This window comes from Coregonus clupeaformis, chromosome 37 (assembly GCF_020615455.1).
Source record: "Coregonus clupeaformis isolate EN_2021a chromosome 37, ASM2061545v1, whole genome shotgun sequence".
In the NCBI taxonomy this organism is placed as follows: domain Eukaryota; kingdom Metazoa; phylum Chordata; class Actinopteri; order Salmoniformes; family Salmonidae; genus Coregonus; species Coregonus clupeaformis.
In genome coordinates, this window is record NC_059228.1 from 25,354,871 (window position 1) to 25,373,798 (window position 18,928).

General features: G+C 41.0%; 1 protein-coding gene across 1 annotated transcript in view; it reads right to left on the minus strand.

The window, feature by feature from the left end:
- Window positions 1-18,928, minus strand: part of LOC121553438 (protocadherin-15-like) — a 273,628-nt gene that overhangs the window by 253,768 nt on the left and 932 nt on the right.

Genomic DNA, 18,928 nt, shown 5'->3' on the forward strand with positions numbered 1-18,928 from the left:
TTCATTTAAATTCACTGACAGAGCTGCAGATCTCTGAGGTTTATAATCCCTCTGTCTGATTCATCTCATGACCACGTTCCAAAGCTCTAAACCCTGTGGAGTTAAACCCATGTGGGTGCCTTTCTGGCTCACTGCTTAGCATCCCAATGTAGGCCTAGTATCCATCTCACAAGGAACTAAGCTCAGTACAATGGGCGTTAAACATTAACCACTGACTCCTAACAAAGCACTTTGACTTTTGGCGAGATTTCCTCTACTTAATGTGTGGCTTAACATACTTGCTGTGGAAGTCAATCTGTTGTAATCACAAATCAGTCATTGTGAGGAGAGGTTTCGAACTAAGCTTCACCCCATGATTGAATTACTGATACTTCAATCCGAAGAATGCTTGAAATTGTGACCCTAGCAGTCACTATTTACAGTTGAAGTCGGAAGTTTACATACACCTTAGCCAAATACATTTAAACTCAGTTTTTCACAATTCCTGACATTTAATCCTAGTAAAAATTCCCTGTCTTAGGTCAGTTAGGATCACCACTTTATTTTAAGAATGTGAAATGTCAGAATAGTTTATTTATTTCAGCTTTTATTTATTTCATCACATTCCCAGTGGGTCAGAAGTTTACATACACTCAAGTAGTATTTGGTAGCATTGCCTTTAAATTGTTTAACTTGGGTCAAACGTTTCGGGTAGCCTTCCACAAGCTTCCCACAATAAGTTGGGTGAATTTTGGCCCATTCCTCCTGATAGAGCTGGTGTAACTGAGTCAGGTTTGTATGCCTCCTTGCTCGCACACACTTTTTCAGTTCTGCCCACAAATATTCTATAGGATTGAGGTCAGGGCTTTGTGATGGCCACTCCAATACCTTGACTTTGTTGTCCTTAAGCCATTTTGCCACAACTTTGGAAGTATGCTTTGGGTCATTTTTCATTTGGAAGACCCATTTGCGACCAAGCTTTAACTTCCTGACTGATGTCTTGAGATGTTGCTTCAATATATCCACATAATTTTACTTCCTCATGATGCCATCTATTTTGTGAAGTTCACCAGTCCCTCCTGCAGCAAAGCACCCCCACAGCATGATGCTGCCACCCCCGTGCTTCACGGTTGGGATGGTGTTCTTCGGCTTGCAAGTACCCCTTTTTCCTCCAAACATGACAATGGTCATTATGGCCAAACAGTTCTATTTTTGTTTCATCAGACCAGAGGACATTTCTCCAAAAAGTACGATCTTTGTACCCATGTGCAGTTGCAAACCATACTCTGGCTTTTTTATGGCGGTTTTGGAGCAGTGGCTTCTTCCTTGCTGAGCGGGCTTTCAGGTTATGTCGATATAGGACTGGTTTTACTGTGGATATAGATACTTTTGTACCTGTTTCCTCCAGCATCTTCACAAGGTCCTTTGCTGTTGTTCTGGGATTGATTTGCACTTTTCACACCAAAGTACGTTCATCTCTAGGAGACAGAACGCGTCTCCTTCCTGAGCGGTATGATGGCTGCGTGGTCCCATGGTGTTTATACTTGCGTACTATTGTTTGTACAGATGAACGTGGTACCTTCAGGTGTTTGGAAATTGCTCCCAAGGATGAACCAGACTTGTGGAGGTCTACAATTTTTTTCTGAGGTCTGATTTCTTTTGATTTTCCAGTGATCTCAAGCAAAGAGGCACTGAGTTTGAAGGTAGGCCTTGAAATACATCCACAGGTACACCTCCAATTGAGTCAAATGATGTCAATTAGCCTATCAGAAGCTTCTAAAGCCATGACATCATTTTCAGAAATGTTCCAAGCTGTTTAAAGGCACAGTCAACTTAGTGTATTTAACCTTCTGACCCACTGGAATTGTGATACAGTGAATTATAAGTGAAATAATCTGTCTATAAACAATTGTTGGAAAAATTACTTGTGTCTTGCACAAAGTAGATGTCCTAACCGACTTGCCAAAACTATAGTTGGTTAACAAGAAATTTGTGGAGTGGTTGCAAAACAAGTTTTAATGACTCCAACCTAAGTGTATGTAAACTTCCGACTTCAACTGTAATAGCTGATTAAAGAATTGATCTGGTGAACATTGTTCGCTTGAAAAGGAGTGGGCAGGAATACATCAATAGACAGCAACATAATCACATTTTGTAAGAAGGCATTGAAGCTTCAAAGGCATTAAACCATCAAAACCACTTCATTTAAACCTACAGTACGATGAAGCAGCCTAGGACACATATAATTGATGGGAAATGTACACTCAACACCTGTTGAAAAACAATAATTACTGGTCAGATGTGTCATGTTTCCAATGGCTTCCAGAGGCTTTGCAAAGAGCTCTTTTGACATGTGTGACCGACTGGCTCGATTCGGTGTTATGTAGCAACATTTGAAATTGTGTTTTTACATTGGATAAAAGTAGAGACTCGGAGCTAGAAAATGGTATATCATACACTACAGTGGTGGAATAATGGGAAACTAATTCTGCTTTGAAAGTTGATAAACTTGTAACCCCGCTTTTGAGAAAATGGCCCTTGAATGTTTCGGTTCACATTATGGAGAGCTCTTATTTGTCTACACCCATTCAGCATCATTCACACCCTCTTAAGCTTTAGTCCCACCCATGTCTTTAAGAATTCCCCCCCATGTGCTAAACAGAGTGAGAATGGTAGTGTCCTAAACAACCAAAGATTTCAAGACTAAAGGCTGGTTTATACTACGTCTATCGACATGTCTTATCAGTTGTCGCAGTGACATCATGAACATTATTTTAATTAATTATTTTAACACCAATAAACCCATCCGTTTAAAAATGAATTTAGTATTTGTCAATTTGGCAAACCAGGCAACTAAAAGCAACTTTCTAAACAATGTTTTGGTTTGTTTCTAGCTTGTTAGCTAGCTAGCTAAAGTTACATTAGCTGGCTAGCCAGTTCAAATAATGACCATATCATAGCTGACAACATCTTAACTTAAGCTAATTTGTATTCATTATTACAGGAAAATAAACTCACAACAAGATCATTATTCACAAGTGAATGGCGAGCTAATTACAGAAAATAACTTGCAGTTGTGAGTGTGACGAAATAAAAGCAGGGCATTCCACTGTCTCATTGGCATAACGTTATATCTAATTTGACTTTGGTGCAGGTCATGTCGTTCTTCACATTACTGTCTCTGGTAAACACACACTATATCAAATAAAATCTATTTGTTTCTAAAGTTTATTTGTCACATGCATAGTATACAGAAGGTATAAACGGTACAGTGAAATGGTTACCTGCATAGTGGAGTCTTTTGTTTAGACATGTAGCTAGCTAGCTAGCTAGCTAAACAATGAACCATAATCCCAACTCATAACATTACTACCATACATGAATCTGCAGGTAGCTAAAGCGAACCAACTAGGTTCAATGTTAGCTAGCTAGCTAACATTAGGCTATAACTAGCAATGCAAATGGATTTCTGAGATACAAAAAACATTACTACACAGATCATACACGTAAAGTTAGCTAGCGAGCCAGCCAACTAAAGTTAGCTAGCTAGCTAACAGTACACTTTAACTTGCAATGTAAACAACTTTCTGACAAAATAGGCCCTTTTCACGATGACGTCATCTAACTTCCGCCTTTCCGCGTAGCAGGTTAACTTCACTTCCGTTCGCCCGTAACCTGAGACTTCTCAACGAAAATACAACTGTTGACCACTAACTAGCAAGCTAGCTACTTGAAGAAATTCCAAAAGGTACGTTTAAGTTAAATTAGTAAAGTTAATAGTAATAATGTTTACGTATATGCAATGGTTTGTAACTTGCTAACGTTATTGTTAATTCATAATTGTTCACTGCCTTAGTTACTTAAAAGTGGGCTAACGTTAGCTAACAACAACTTAGTACCAGATACCGATAACGTTAAAAGGTAGCGTTACATTGCTGCCTGGCTGTAATGTAACAAGTTTACTTAGCTAGCTATCTAACCCTTTGTTAGGCAGTTAGTTTATTCATGAATGTATAGTAACTCACCTATTCAAATACTGTTGTGCATGATAGCTAGATAAATATTGATTCCTGGTCAAAGCTGAATGTTAATTTAGCTGTTTCTTTTCTCCCGGTGTCTGTATCGCAACAGTATCCCATCCAACACCGAAGCATGGCACAATCTTCGAGAAGATGCTATTGCAGTGTACCATTTTGTTCAAACAACAAACAGAAATTCCCGTATCTGAGTTTTCCACGATTTCCCTGTTGATGGAGAAATACGTGCCCGTTGGGTGAGGGCGATCAGGAGAGATGAGGGACCAAGTTTTAAGATTCTTCGTGGGAGCACCTTTGTTTGCAGTCAGCACTTTCCCCCTGAGGATAGATACACATCGGCCAGTGGACGGATCCGTATTAAACAGGGATCAGTGCCGTCTAGATTCCACTGGAATGATTGGGGTAAGGATAGGTAGACAGCGTTAAACGTAATACTACTGTAATCCAATAATATATTACTTGTACAAAATGTTTAATAATTTAATCCTGATGCAATATAGCTGCTACATTTTGTCATTTTAGGGACTGAAAAGTGATTACCAAAATGTATCATGACAAGCATATGGTTAATTTCACACATATAGGAGGCGGCTCACAAGCTCGGGAGTCAGTTTACCAGCGAGCAAGAAAGCGTCTTGGTGTTGCTGTCCTGGATGATTCTGATCATGAGATGCCTGACAGCACAGAGGGTGCTTTGCCTGCAGTGACAAACGATCACGACTATGCCTGCCGTCCTTCTCCTGGTTAGTATTACAAATAAGAGTAACCATGTATCTGTTTGGCAAAAAAAGTAAAAGTATATGGCAGTTAAGTAAAAATACTATTTTATACTACGATTTGGAGTAACTGGTCTCTCTGTGAAAAGACTTGGCGTTTTAAACCTCATCCATCTTAGAAGCTTCTTCAGTTTTATTTATTGAAAATGCTCATAACCTTCGCTAGCATAGGGCTAATTTAAGCTAAATAAAGATAAACACGTACCTTCATAATCAAACAGGTAACCTTCAACGAAGAACTTGTAGCCTTTATCAAGCTTCGATCTTGAAGTAAGGGACCACTTGTCAGCAAGTCGTTCTACGTCGTTAAGTCGTATTGGTGGCAGATGTGAAAGGGACTGGGTGAACTCCATAATGATGTGCTACTAGCTAAGCGTTCCTAAGCGACACCGGATGTAAACATAACCTGCATCGCGGCAGAACGGAAGTTGTCTGACGTCACGTGAAAAGGGCCTATTAGAAGAGCATTAGCAACACTTTTACAGTTCTTTCGTGATATCTTTCAAAAAAGCAGAGTTAGAAAGGATTTCCGACACATACTGACCAGCTCACATTATAGACAGAAGCATGCTACATGGCAGACCAATTTGAACTCATCTCTCGGCATGTCCAGCCCATCCATTATGTCAGCAAATTATGGCTAGTGGGAAGGTTCCTGTCTTTTTCCGTGGTTAAACTAGGCTCATAATTTAACAATGTATTTGTATTTACAGATGGCATACAAGGTTGTTATTAAGGCACATTAAAGTTCACATGTTCCAGATGGCATTTCTGCCAGAAAAACGCATTTTGATTAACAAATATATGTTTACGTTCAAATGCCTCTCCTGTGAAGTAGTGACATGCGACATATGCCTAGTTTCCTGAAATGAGTCACATATAAAGGTTGTTGTCATTCTTCACAATGAAGGATATTAATCATCAAATGCAATGTGAAATAGATGGGTACACATGCTGTAGCAAAGACATAACATTAACATTTTAGCTGCCCATAACCCCTACAGGAGAAGCTAGTCAATACACAAACTTGCTAGCTGACTGGTATGATTGCAATGCATAATGCATGATAACTCAATATATTATGTTTTGCTGCTAGTCTGCTCCTGGCTGAGCCACACACAAGCAGACTCTTTAACAATGCCCCTAGTTCTACCAGGGCTTCCATAGCATGACCAACATTCAACATAACCTCTACCTTACCAAAACAGTTAAGTATAGTCAGCATAGATCACCATCTCACTGAAGAGCTGAATGGTTTGGTCACATAAAAAATAAATGACATCTGCAAGAATACGTACCAGACCTGACATTGACAGTGAAAGAGAACAAGGTCTTGCACAATAAATGCCTTTAAGAGCTTTTTTTACTCCAATTTATTTCAATCATATTGCCACCATTCAATCTCAGCTGAAAACCGCCAACCTTAAACATATCTAGTATTCAAGTCAACCACTTCTCTTCACTAAAAAAGTGATAGGCAAAGTCTGTTTCAATGAAGCATCAGTGTTCACTTACCTCTTACACTTTTGGGGAGCACTTCAGAGGGTACAATGGATCTGCTATGCTAGCAACCAGAGAGGGCTCCATACATTTGTGATGAAAAAGGGAGCTATTTGCTACTTCCAACCTGGGAGTTACATTCCAATTAGAACTACGTCATAGTAATCCCTCAAAACCTCAGTCCAAGCACATTAAATGAATCGGTTGGAAGCAAGAACTTTAATGGGCATCTTTGACCCCCATCCCATTAACTTCACATATCTCACCGTCTGTGGATGGCTGGAACCCCTTAAGCACAGACAACGTGATGATTCTTTGAACTATAGAACGTCTCTTTATGCAGGCCACTGAACTACTCCACAGTGTGTGTGTGTGTGTGTGTGTGTGTGTGTGTGTGTGTGTGTGTGTGTGTGTGTGTGTGTGTGTGTGACCACACAAAGGCAGCATGATCTTTGGATCAGCTAGCTCAAAGTGGTTAGACTACTAATTTAGCAAAACATATTGTGACAATACCAAATGGACAGTCCAAGGCTAGGCCTACCCACATGTGTCGACATACAAAGGGGATATTGAGGGAAGTACAGTGGCTTGCAAAAGTATTCACCCCCCTTGGCATTTTTCCTATTTTGTTGCCTTACAACTTGGAAATAACGTGGATTTTTTGGGGGTTTGTATCATTTGATTTACACAACATGCCTACCACTTTGAAGATGCAAAATATTTTTTATTATGAAAAAAAAAAAAACTGAAAACTTGAGCGTGCATAACTATTCAAAGGCAATACTTTGTAGAGCCACATTTTGCAGCAATTACAGCTGCAAGTCTCTTGGGGTATGTCTCTATAAACTTGGCATCTAGCCACTGGGATTTTTGCCCATTCTTCAAGGCAAAACAGCTCCAGCTCCTTCAAGTTGGATGGGTTCCGCTGGTGTACAGCAATCTTTAAGTCATACAACAGATTCTCAATTGGATTGAGGTCTGGGCTTTGACAAGGCCATTCCAAGATATTTAAATGTTTCCCCTTAAACCACTTGAGTGTTGCTTTAGCAGTATGCTTAGGGACATTGTCCTGCTGGAAGGTGAACCTCCGTCCCAGTCTCAAATCTCTGGAAGACTGAAACAGGTCTCCCTCAAGAATTTCCATGTATTTAGCGCCATCCATCATTCTTTCAATTCTGACCAGTTTCCCAGTCCCTACCGATGAAAAACATCACCACAGCATGATGCTGCCACCACCATGCTTCACTGTGGGGATAATGTTCTCAGGGTGATGAGAGGTGTTGGGTTTGCGACAGACATAGCGTTTTCCTTGATGGCCAAAAAGCTCAATTTTAGTCTCATCTGACCAGAGTACCTTCTTCCATATGTTTGGGGAGTCTCCCACATGAATTTTGGCGAACACCAAACGTGTTGGCTTATTTTTTTCTTTAAGCAATGGCTTTTTTCTGCCCACTCTTCCGTAAAGCCCAGCTCTGTGAAGTGTATGGCTTAAAGTGGTCCTATGGACAGATACTCCAATCTCCGCTGTGGAGCTTTGCAGCTCCTTCTCCTCTGATTTATCCCCTACTTGCCTGGTCCGTAAATTTTGGTGGGCGGCCCTCTCTTGGCAGGTTTGTTGTGGTGCCATATTCTTTCAATTTTTTTATAATGGATTTAATGGCGCTCCGTGTGATGTTCAAAGTTTCTGATATTTTTTTTATAACCCAACCCTGATCTGTACTTCTCCATAACTTTGTCGCTGACCTGTTTGGAGAGCTCCTTCGTCTTCATGGTGCCGCTTGCTTGGTGTTGCAGACTCTGGGGCCTTTCAGAACAGGTGTATATATACTGAGATCATGTGACAGATCATGTGACACTTAGATTGCACACAGGTGGACTTTATTTAACTAATTATGTGACTTCTGAAGGTAATTGGTTGCACCAGATCTTATTTAGGGGCTTCATAGCAAAGGGGGTGAATACATATGCACGCACAATTTTTCCATAATTTTTTTTTTAGATTTTTTTTTTAAACAAGTAATTTTATTCATTTCACTTCACCAATTTGGACTATTTTGTGTATGTCCATTACATGAAATCCAAATAAAAATCCATTAAAATTACAGGTTGTAATGCAACAAAATATGAAAAACGCCAAGGGGGATGAATACTTTTGCAAGGCACTGTAAGAACTGCAATCACTTAGGGGTGGATTCACTCTGTATCGCCAAAGTATTGTGGAAGATAGACGTTAAGAGATAGAGATAGCAAGACTCCATCTGGAAAATGTTCATGAAGTCCTCATGATCTACCCACAATCAGCCCTGCCCTGATATGAACCCTCCGCTGCTGTCATTAATAACCTTTGATCTCGTGCCCCTGTCCCATGCATCTGTTCCTACTCCAGGCCACTCCAGGTGGCAGAGTAGCACCAGACAGTCTAATGTCCCTGAACGTCTGATTATGGGCTGATTTGATAAGGGTGCTCAACCCTATCTAGCCTTCTTGATAAACGTGGCATGCACGCAAAAGAGGTCTGATCCTAATACAGACCTGCGTCTGACACAACGTCTGGGGAAATTGAAACACCGGGGGGAGGACAAGTCTTTCTAGCGATCCCGTCTCGTCTCCGTCTCCACATCCGGACAGAGTGAAATCATTTCAGGTATCGCTGACCATGGGTGTCATCAACTACTGGTGGAATGGCTTCCCTGAGGTGTACATTGAGCATATGAATACAATCATCTGTGCTGGCTGATAAGTGGGACGGTGGGGGATTGTCTGAAAGCTCCCTTACATTTTGCAAAATGTCACTTTGGATTGTGCGTAACGCCATCACCTTCTGAACCTGGAGTTTTTATTATTAACAGTAAGAGGCTACTGTATATGTGACCTCACAAGGTCATATCCTGCATATACTGTAATATTTTGACCTCCTTATAATTGCTTCTGTCACCACATGGTTATTGTCATCCTACCATATTTCTGGCAGTGGTCAATGACCCTGACTTAAATCCCACTGGGACCATACAAATGTTCAACACAACACCATGTGATATGGTCTTTGTTATGTCAGCACTCAAAACAACTGAACAACACCTAAATGTGACCATTGCCACAACATTCAAACAGCCACATTTAAACTGAGAATACCTCAAAGTGTTCGCTTTAGGGAAATATTTCTAGAAAATAAGAAAAACCCACACGAGGTAAAACATAAATGCTTCATTTAAATTAATAACACTGTAATATGTCTCAGACTTGTCATCGCTTAGTAATGATGAGATGAGAGGGGACCATTTGTTAGTCATGGGAGTGTTCCAACCCTTTTTAATTTGTGTTTTATAACATACACACGCACACCTCCCTCGCGTGAGCCCAGGGTAATAATGAAGAGGCAATGAATCACAAGTGCAAACTACTACTACTACTACTACTACTACTACTACTACTACTACTACTACTACTACTACTACTACTACTACTACTACTACTACTACTACTACTACAACTACAACTACAACAACAATCAGAACACACATTGTCTTCAATATCTATTTGGCTCTCATAGCATCTTGATGAAAAGAAAGAAAATTCCCCATTGCACAATATGTAGAGTGAGGCCATCTTGAATACTGGTGTTTTTAGGACTTTTTGTTTACCCATCATTCCCTATGCTATGCTATTCTCTACTGTACATTCATAAATCTAAAGGAGTACTTCATTTTATCAGAATGGACAATGTATAGCCTCTGGTTCTGATTAGTTATCAGAGCATTATAACCTCATTGGTTCACCTTATTAATACTGTATCTTAAGATGCCTTGAGCCTCCTCTTCTCTTACTGACAATAAAGATGGAGTAATGTAAGGCTGTCCTCATGTAATGTACTGAAGACCTGGCACCAGTCATCTAGCTCCTTTGGTGCAGTCCAGAACTCTCAAACTGTGCACTGGGTATAAGGCGGAGAATGTAAGGGAATGATTTTGTCTTAGGCTATACGCATTCTGTGTGTGTCGCATTGCAGATTTAATTGAATTCCATCGCTTCATTATAAACTCAATGTCATATGTCTTCTGACTTGCATTGAGATTTATTGAGGGAGACTATACAACACTCAACTACCGACAAAACCTCCTTGTCAATAGTTATTAATGAATAGTCTTAACAAGAGTAGAGGTTTAGAAAACCAGGGATAACACAAGTCAATGTAAAATCAGGCAGAATATAATTCATTTAACTCAGATACTAAACACATCCTGCTGATGTAGTCCTATACTGTGGGTTGGATGCGTAGAGAATGTCAAAGGCTAGCCATAAATAGGACTCCGTACAATGAATGCTATTGCGTCCTAGATCGCTAGAATGCGAAGCCTAGAACATATTCAGCGAATACTGACACCAAACAGCACGCAAGACAAGCTACAGTGAAACCTACCACTGTAAACCATAGTAGGAGTTACAGTGCCTTGCAAAAGTATTCATCCCCCTTGGAGTTTTTCATATTTTGTTGCATTAAAACCTGTAATTGAAATGGATTTTTATTTGGATTTCATGTAATGGACATACATAAAATAGTCCAAATTGGTGAAGTGAAATGAATAAAATTACTTATTTCAAAACATTCTAAAAAATAAATTACGGAAAATTGGTGCGTGCATATGTAGTCACCCCCTTTGCTATGAAGCCCCTAAATAAGATCTGGTGCAACCAATTACCTTCAGAAGTCACATAATTAGTTAAATAAAGTCCACCTGTGTGCAATCTAAGTGTCACATGATCTGTCACATGATCTCAGTATATATACACCTGATCGGAAAGGCCCCAGAGTCTGCAACACCACTAAGCAAGGGGCACCACCAAGCAAGTGGCACCATGAAGACCAAGGAGCTCTCCAAACAGGTCAGGGACAAAGTTGTGTAGAAGTACAGATCAGGGTTGTGTTATAAAAAAATATCCGAAACTTTGAACATCCCACGGAGCACCATTAAATCCATTATTAAAAATATGGCACCACAACAAACCTGCCAAGAGAGGGCCGCCCACCAAAATTCACGGACCAGGTAAGTTGGGGATTAATCAGAGAGGCAACAAAGAGACCAAATATAACCCTGAAGGAGCTGCAAAGCTCCACAGCGGAGATTGGAGTATCTGTCCATAGGACCACTTTAAGCCGTACACTTCACAGAGCTGGGCTTTACGGAAGAGTGGCCAGAAAAAAGCCATTGCTTAAAGAAAAAAATAAGGAAACATGTTTGGTGTTCGCCAAAAGGCATGTGGGAGACTCCCCCAAACATATGGAAGAAGGTACTATGGTCAGATGAAACTAAAATTTAGCTTTTTGGTCATCAAGGAAAACGCTATGTCTGGCGCAAACCCAACACCTCTCATCACCCTGAGAACACCATCCCCACAGTGAAGCATGGTGGTAGCAGCATCATGCTGTGGGGATGTTTTTCCATCGGCAGGGACTGGGAAACTGGTCAGAATTGAAGGAATGATGGATGGCGCTAAATACAGGGAAATTCTTGATGGAAACCGGTTTCAGTCTTCCAGAGATTTGAGACTGGGACGGAGGTTCACCTTCCAGCAGGACAATGACCCTAAGCATACTGCTAAAGCAACACTTGAGTGGTTTAAGGGGAAACATTTAAATGTCTTGGAATGGCCTAGTCAAAGCCCAGGCCTCAATCCAATTGAGAATATGTGGTATGACTTAAAGATTGCTGTTCACCAGCGGAACCCAACCAAGGAGCAGCAGAGTTTTGCCTTGAAGAATGGGCAAAAATCCCAGTGGCTAGATGTGCCAAGCTTATAGAGACATACCCCAAGAGACTTGCAGCTGTAATTGCTGCAAAAGGTGGCTCTACAAAGTATTGACTTTGTGGGAGTGAATAGTTATGCACGCGCAAGTTTTCTGTTTTTTTGTCTTATTTCTTGTTTGTTTCACAATAAAAAATATTTGCATCTTCAAAGTCGTAGGCATGTTGTGTAAATCAAATGATACAAACCCCCCAAAAATCCATGTTAATTCCAAGTTGTAAGGCAACAAAATAAGAAAAATGCCAAGGGGGGTGAATACTTTCGCAAGCCACTGTATGTGCCTGTTTGGAGAAAAGTTCAGAAGGTTTCTTCACATTATACAATCCAGATGGACAGACAAGGAGTAACGGATTATAGGAATGCCTTCAATATCAATCAAGCCTAAACCTTAGGACTTTTCACCAAATATGTTCCGGGCTCCGCATCCTAGCAATCTAGGACGCCATTGCGTTCACTGTGTGGCGTCCTTTGTCGGGCTAACCAAGGCTGACCATGGCTGCTCTCTGGGACAAGTCAACTCATTTAAGGTTTAATGGAGGCACGATGGCTCAAGCCCTCATCTCTTTTTCCTGTTTTCTCGAATCCCTCTCGGAATACATGCATGCAGGCCAACACACGAACAACTTTGAAAGCATTGACGATAATGTAGGACTACATGTGAACCAGGGGCATTATCAGAGGGGTGGCAGCGGTCCCAGCCCCCCCCCCCCCCTAAAATATGATTGGCCACCCTTATTTTCTCCCCTTTCTCATTGGGTCAGAGTGCTGTTTGGATACCGACCGTGCACAATTTCTTTACAGGGCAGACTGGGAAAAAAGTGCAACCGGGCGAGTGTGAGCTCTGTACTGGGCATATCAACAGGTGGAACCAATGGACAGAAGGGGGGGTGGCGAACTTGAAAACATCATGACGACTTGCGGGCAGTGGGTTCCGAACAACAATGACAAAAAAGGAATAGAAATAAATATTTTACCACCACCTGAAAAGGGCAATTTGGAGACTGGAAGGGCAAAGGGGCATGTGCTCTGCGACAGCGCCAATTCCCCCTCAGGAGGTTGAAAAAGTTTGGAATGGGCCATCAAATCCTGAAAAAGCTCTCCAGCGGTACCATTGCGAGCATTTTGACTGGCTGCATCACTTCCTGGTATGGCAATAGCACTGCCCTCGATCTCATGGCGCTATAGAGGGTGGTGCCCAGACAGCCCAGTACATCACTGGGGCCAAACTCCCTGTTATCCAGGACATCTATATCAGGTGGTGTGGTAGGAAGGCCCGGAAAATTGTTACGACTCCAACCACCCAAGCCATAGACTATTCTCTCTACTTCCGCACGGCAAGCGGTACCAGTGCATCAAGTCTGGCAACAACAGGCTCTTGAACAGCTTCTATCCAAAGCAATTAGACTGATAAATAGCTAACAAAATCACTACATGAACTATCTGAGTTAACCTTGTATCTTTACTGACCTTTAACTGTATCTATGCACACTCACAGGGCCCTACACACTCACATACACACTCTTTCCATCATCTGCTCACTCACACATAAAATGCACATACAGTGCATTCGGAAAGTATTCAGACCCCTTGACTTTCCACATTTTGTTATGTTATAGCCTTATTCTAAAATTGATTAAATAACTTTTCCTCACCAATCTACACAAAATACCCCATAATGAAAAAGCAAAAACAACTTTTCAGAAATGTATAAAAAAATAAAATATTACATTTACATAAGTATTCAGACCCTTTACTCAGTACTTTGTTGAAGCACCTTTGACAGCTGTTACAGCCTCAAGTCCTTGGGTATGACGCTACAAGCTTGGCACACCTGTATTTGGGAGGTTTCTCCCATTCTTCTCTGCAGATCCTCTCAAGCTCTGTCAGGTTGGATGGGGAGCGTCGCTGCACAGCTATTTTCAGGTCTCTCCAGAGATCTTCGTTCGGGTTCAATCCGGGCTCTGGCTGGGCCACTCAAGGACATTCAGATGCTTGTCCCGAAGTGACTCATGCGTTGTCTTGGCTGTGTACTTACGGTTGTTGTCCTGTTGGAAGGTAAACTTTCGCCCCAGTCTGAGGTCCTGAGCGCTCTGGAGCAGGTTTTCATCAAGGATCTCTCTGTACTCCGTTCATCTTTCCCTGGATCCTGACTAGTCTCCCAGTTCCTGCCGCTGAAAATCATCCCCACAACATGATGCTGCCACCACCATGCTTCACCGTAGGGATGGTGCCAGATTTGCTCCAGAATTTACACTTGGCATTCAGGCCAAAGAGATCAATCTTGGTTTCATTAGAGCAGAGAATCTTGTTTCTCATGGTCTGAGAGTGTTTAGGTGCCTTTTGGCAAACTCCAAGCGGAATGTCATGTGCCTTTTACTGAGGAGTGGCTTCCGTCTGGCCACTCTACCATAAAGGCCTGATTGGTGGAGTGCTGCAGAGATGGTTGTCCTTCTGGAAAGTTCTCCCATCTCCACAGAGGAACTCTGGAGCTCTGTCAGAGTGACCATCAGGTTCTTGGTCACCACCCTGACCAAGGCCCTTCTCCCCCGATTGCTCAGTATGGCCGGGCGGCCAGCTCTAGGAGGAGTCTTTGGTGGTTCCAAACTTCTTCCATTTAAGAATGCTGGAGGCCACTGTGTTCTTGGGGACCTTCAATGCTGCAGACATTTTTTGGTACCCTTCCCCAGATCTGTGACTCGACATAATCCTGTCTCGGAGCTCTACGGACAATTCCTTCAACCTCATGGCTTAGTTTTTGCTCTGACATGCACTATCAAATGTGGGACCTTATATAAACAGGTGTGTATCTTTCCAAGTCATGTCCAATCAATTGAATTTACCACAGGTGGACTCCAATTGCATAAATTAAAAAAAATATTTTTTCACTTTGTCATTATGGGGTATTGTGTGTGGATTGATGAGGAAAACAAATAATTGCATCCATTTTAGAATAATGCTGTAACGTAACAAAATATGGAAAAAGCCAAGGGGTCTGAATACTTTCCAAATGCACTGTACATTTATACTGACCCTACACACACCCGTGGTGACCCGTCATTCAGGGCAGGTGGGGCAGAGCTTGTTTTGAGCCCCACCTGTTTAGTTAAAAAAATATATATATATTTTGTTTTGCCTGTTTTGCATGTTATTTTGGCACTAATATGTGTCACATATCAGTTTGCAAACAATGTAAAAAAATAAAACAATATTGAGTTAATAAAGCCGCATACAAACATGGTCTCTTTTTTGCTTTCTTGAGTAAGGCAGCTCCAAAATACAGGTGTTTCAGCCTAGCTCAGTGCTTTTTGTGGTGGAGGGGCAGCCAGTGGAAAATACAGAGTGTAGGGGTTGGTAATCTTCTCTATGTGCGCTGTGATTGGCTCAGTGTTCTGTCAGTCATGGGGACACTATCTACATGGAAATCTACAGGGAGAGCTAGAAAGTTCAAGTCCCCTTGGGTTCTGCCATAGATTTACATTAGAGGTGCCCATACAAGAAGGCTCAAGGTCATTGGCCACGGATAAAATGACGTCAAATCACGTTATAGCTACCGTAGCTTTGATCTCTTTAATAATGTTTACATATCTTGCATTATTCATCTCATATGTATACACTGTATTCTATAATATTCTACTGTATCTTAGCCCATGTCGCTCTGTCATTGCTCGTCCATATATGTATATATTCTTAATTCCATTCCTTACTTAGATTTGTGTGTATTGGGTATATGTTGTGAAATTGTTAGAAATTACTTGTTAGATATTACTGCACTGTCGGAGCTAGAAGCACAAGTATTTCGCTACACCCGCAATAACATCTGCTAAACAAGTGTATGTGACTAATCAAATTTGATTGGATTTGATTTGATTGGACTGATCATGTCAACATCATACTTTCAAAATCTTAGCTAGCAAGCTAGACAAGCAGTCATCATCATGAATCACGTCGACAATCTACTGGAAAATCCTTTTCAATCCTTGTCATATGAAGTGAAATTATAAACAAACCGTATTGGTGTTCATTGGCCATTGGACATAAACATTACACAACAAGTTAGAAATCGCAAATTCAACAATTAGTGGTTTGGAAGGAATCAGTGTTTGCGTTGCAAATCAATCACTATTTTGCTTCCCCTGCCTGCTATTCGGTGGAGAGGGTGTGTGGTCCAAGTCTGGGTTTAAGGGTCTCTTTTCCAAGCTTAAATGGATACAAATTCACACGCAACACCATGGGCCAGAAAAGGTTGAATACATTGGCCATGCTGTCAATCCAGCATGACTTCTGCACCGTTCAAAAAAACTGGAAACTCGTAACTGGGAAATCTCAGACTTCAGTGAGTTCAAAACAACTGGGAACTCGAAATAAAACAAGATCTGACTGGGAAAATACGTTTTGAACGGTCATCCAACTCGGATACCTTGACATTGTTGTATTTAAGCCATTTTGCCACAACTTTGGAAGTATGCTTGGGGTCATTGTCAATTTAGAAGAACAATTTGCGACCAAGCTTTAACTTCCTGACTGATGTCTTGAGATGTTGCTTCAATATATCCACATAATTTTACTTCCTCATGATGTAATCTATTTTGTGAAGTGCACCAGTCCCTCCTGCAGCAAAGCACCCCCACAGCATGATGCTGCCACCCCCGTGCTTCACGGTTGGGATGGTGTTCTTCAGCTTGCAAGCCATCCCCTTTTTCCTCCAAACATAACGATGGTCATTATGGGCAAACAGTTCTATTTTTGTTTCATCAGACCAGAGGACATTTCTCCAAAAAGTACGATCTTTGTCCCCATGTGCAGTTGCAAACCGTAGTCTGGCTTTTTTATGGCGGTTTTGGAGCAGTGGCTTATTCCTTGCTGAGCAGCCTTTCAGGTTATGTCGATATAGGACTCGTTTTACTGTGGATATAAATACTTTTGTACCTGATTCTTCCAGCATCTTCACAAGGTCCTTTGCTGTTGTTCTGAGATTAATTTGCACTTCTTGCACCAAAGTACGTTCATTTCTAGGAGACAGAACGCATCTCCTTCCTGAGCGGTATGACGGCTGCGTGGTCCCATGGTATTTATACTTGCGTACTATTGTTTGTACAGATGAACATGGTACCTTCAGCCATTTAGAAATTGCTCCCAAGGATGAACCAGACTTGTGTAGGTCTACAATTATTTTTATGAGGTCTTGGCTGATTTCTTTAGATTTTCCCATGATGTCAAGCAAAGAGGCATTGAGTTTGAAGGTAGGCCTTGAAATACATCCACAGGTACACCTCCAATTGACTAAAATGATGTCAATTAGCCTATCAGAAGCTTCTAAAGCCATGACATCATTTTCTGGAATTTTCCAAGCTGTTTAAAGGCACCGTCAACTTAGTGTATGTAAACTTCTGACCCACTGGAATTGTGATACAGTGAATTATAAGTGAAATAATCTGTCTGTAAACAGTTGTTGGAAAAATTACTTGTGTAATGCACAAAGTAGATGTCCTAACCGACTTGCCAAAACTATAGTTTGTTAACAATATATTTGTGGAGTGGTCGAAAAACGAGTTTCAATGACTCCAACCTAAGTTTATGCAAACTTCCGACTTCAACTGTATGTATACTGTAGCTGAGAAAGTAATACTAAGTGTATGTTGTGTAGTAAGCTGTTAGTAGCCCATATGCCTCACCCTAATAATTTGGTCCCTTTCCTCCTCATAACTTAGACTACTGTTTGACTTGGTGGTTCAAATGTAGCCTATAGCCTGTTTTAGAGAAATGTCATCATCGGATATTGTAAGAGGTTTCATTGTCTACTTATATGCTCCCTTTATTTATCCTATGGTTCTGACTTGGTGTACAGGGAAAAAACTGTAAGGCCCATATTCTGAATTCTGTCACTGTACATTTAAAAAGTGCTGAACAAATAGTTATATTGACTATGTCCATCTTAGCTTGCTCAATAATGTCTTAATCGAAATTACGGATTGTCTCTTATCTGCTCATCGTTCCCTTATGCCATAGTTTGCGCATCTCAATTGTCAGTGGAAACCACATTTGTTTAAGCAAGTCAGCCATATCAGCTATGTTTTTTAAAAAGGCAGTAAATGAGGCTGAATTAACTGTTTCGCTGCCAGACAAGGCTCCGCTGATAGCCAGGTGTAGTGCTGGTAAGGATTCACTCCATGGTGCTGAATAGAAAGCTCTGCTGTTGGGACAGCTTTATGTAGGCCCTAACAGTTTGTGGGCACCGTTTGTCACCGTTATAGTGCAATTAATGTATTGTTTAGTGTTGTGTTGTGGCTTTGCTGGCATGCAATTTTAATTTGTTATTTGCTCCACCAAAATGTAAATGCTCAAATCGCCACGTCACACATGCACACCCACTCACAAAAAAGTTGCTGCTACTCTGTTTATCTTATATCCTGTTTCCTAGTAACCTTACCCCTATACATATCTACCTCCATCACTCCAGTATCTATGCACATTGTAAATATGGCATTGGAACTGACCCTGTATATAGTATGCTTACTTACTTACTTATTGCATTCTTCATATTTCTTCTTATTTCTCATGTCGGTTTTTTTCTAGTATTACATTGTTATTGATTATTGCATTGTTGGGTTTTGAGTTTGCAAGTAAGGCATTTCACTGTACTTGTGCATGTGACATTAAAACTTTAAACTGAAACGTTAAACTTGACCTGTGCACGTGGTGCATGCACATCAAAGTGACGCAGTTGTATCCAATTTTCGATAGAAATAAACAGTATCTAAATATTTATCAGAAAAAATACGAATGGAAGGTAGCTGCCATGAATTGGGCTACAGAAGGTGTTTGGGCTGTTCAATC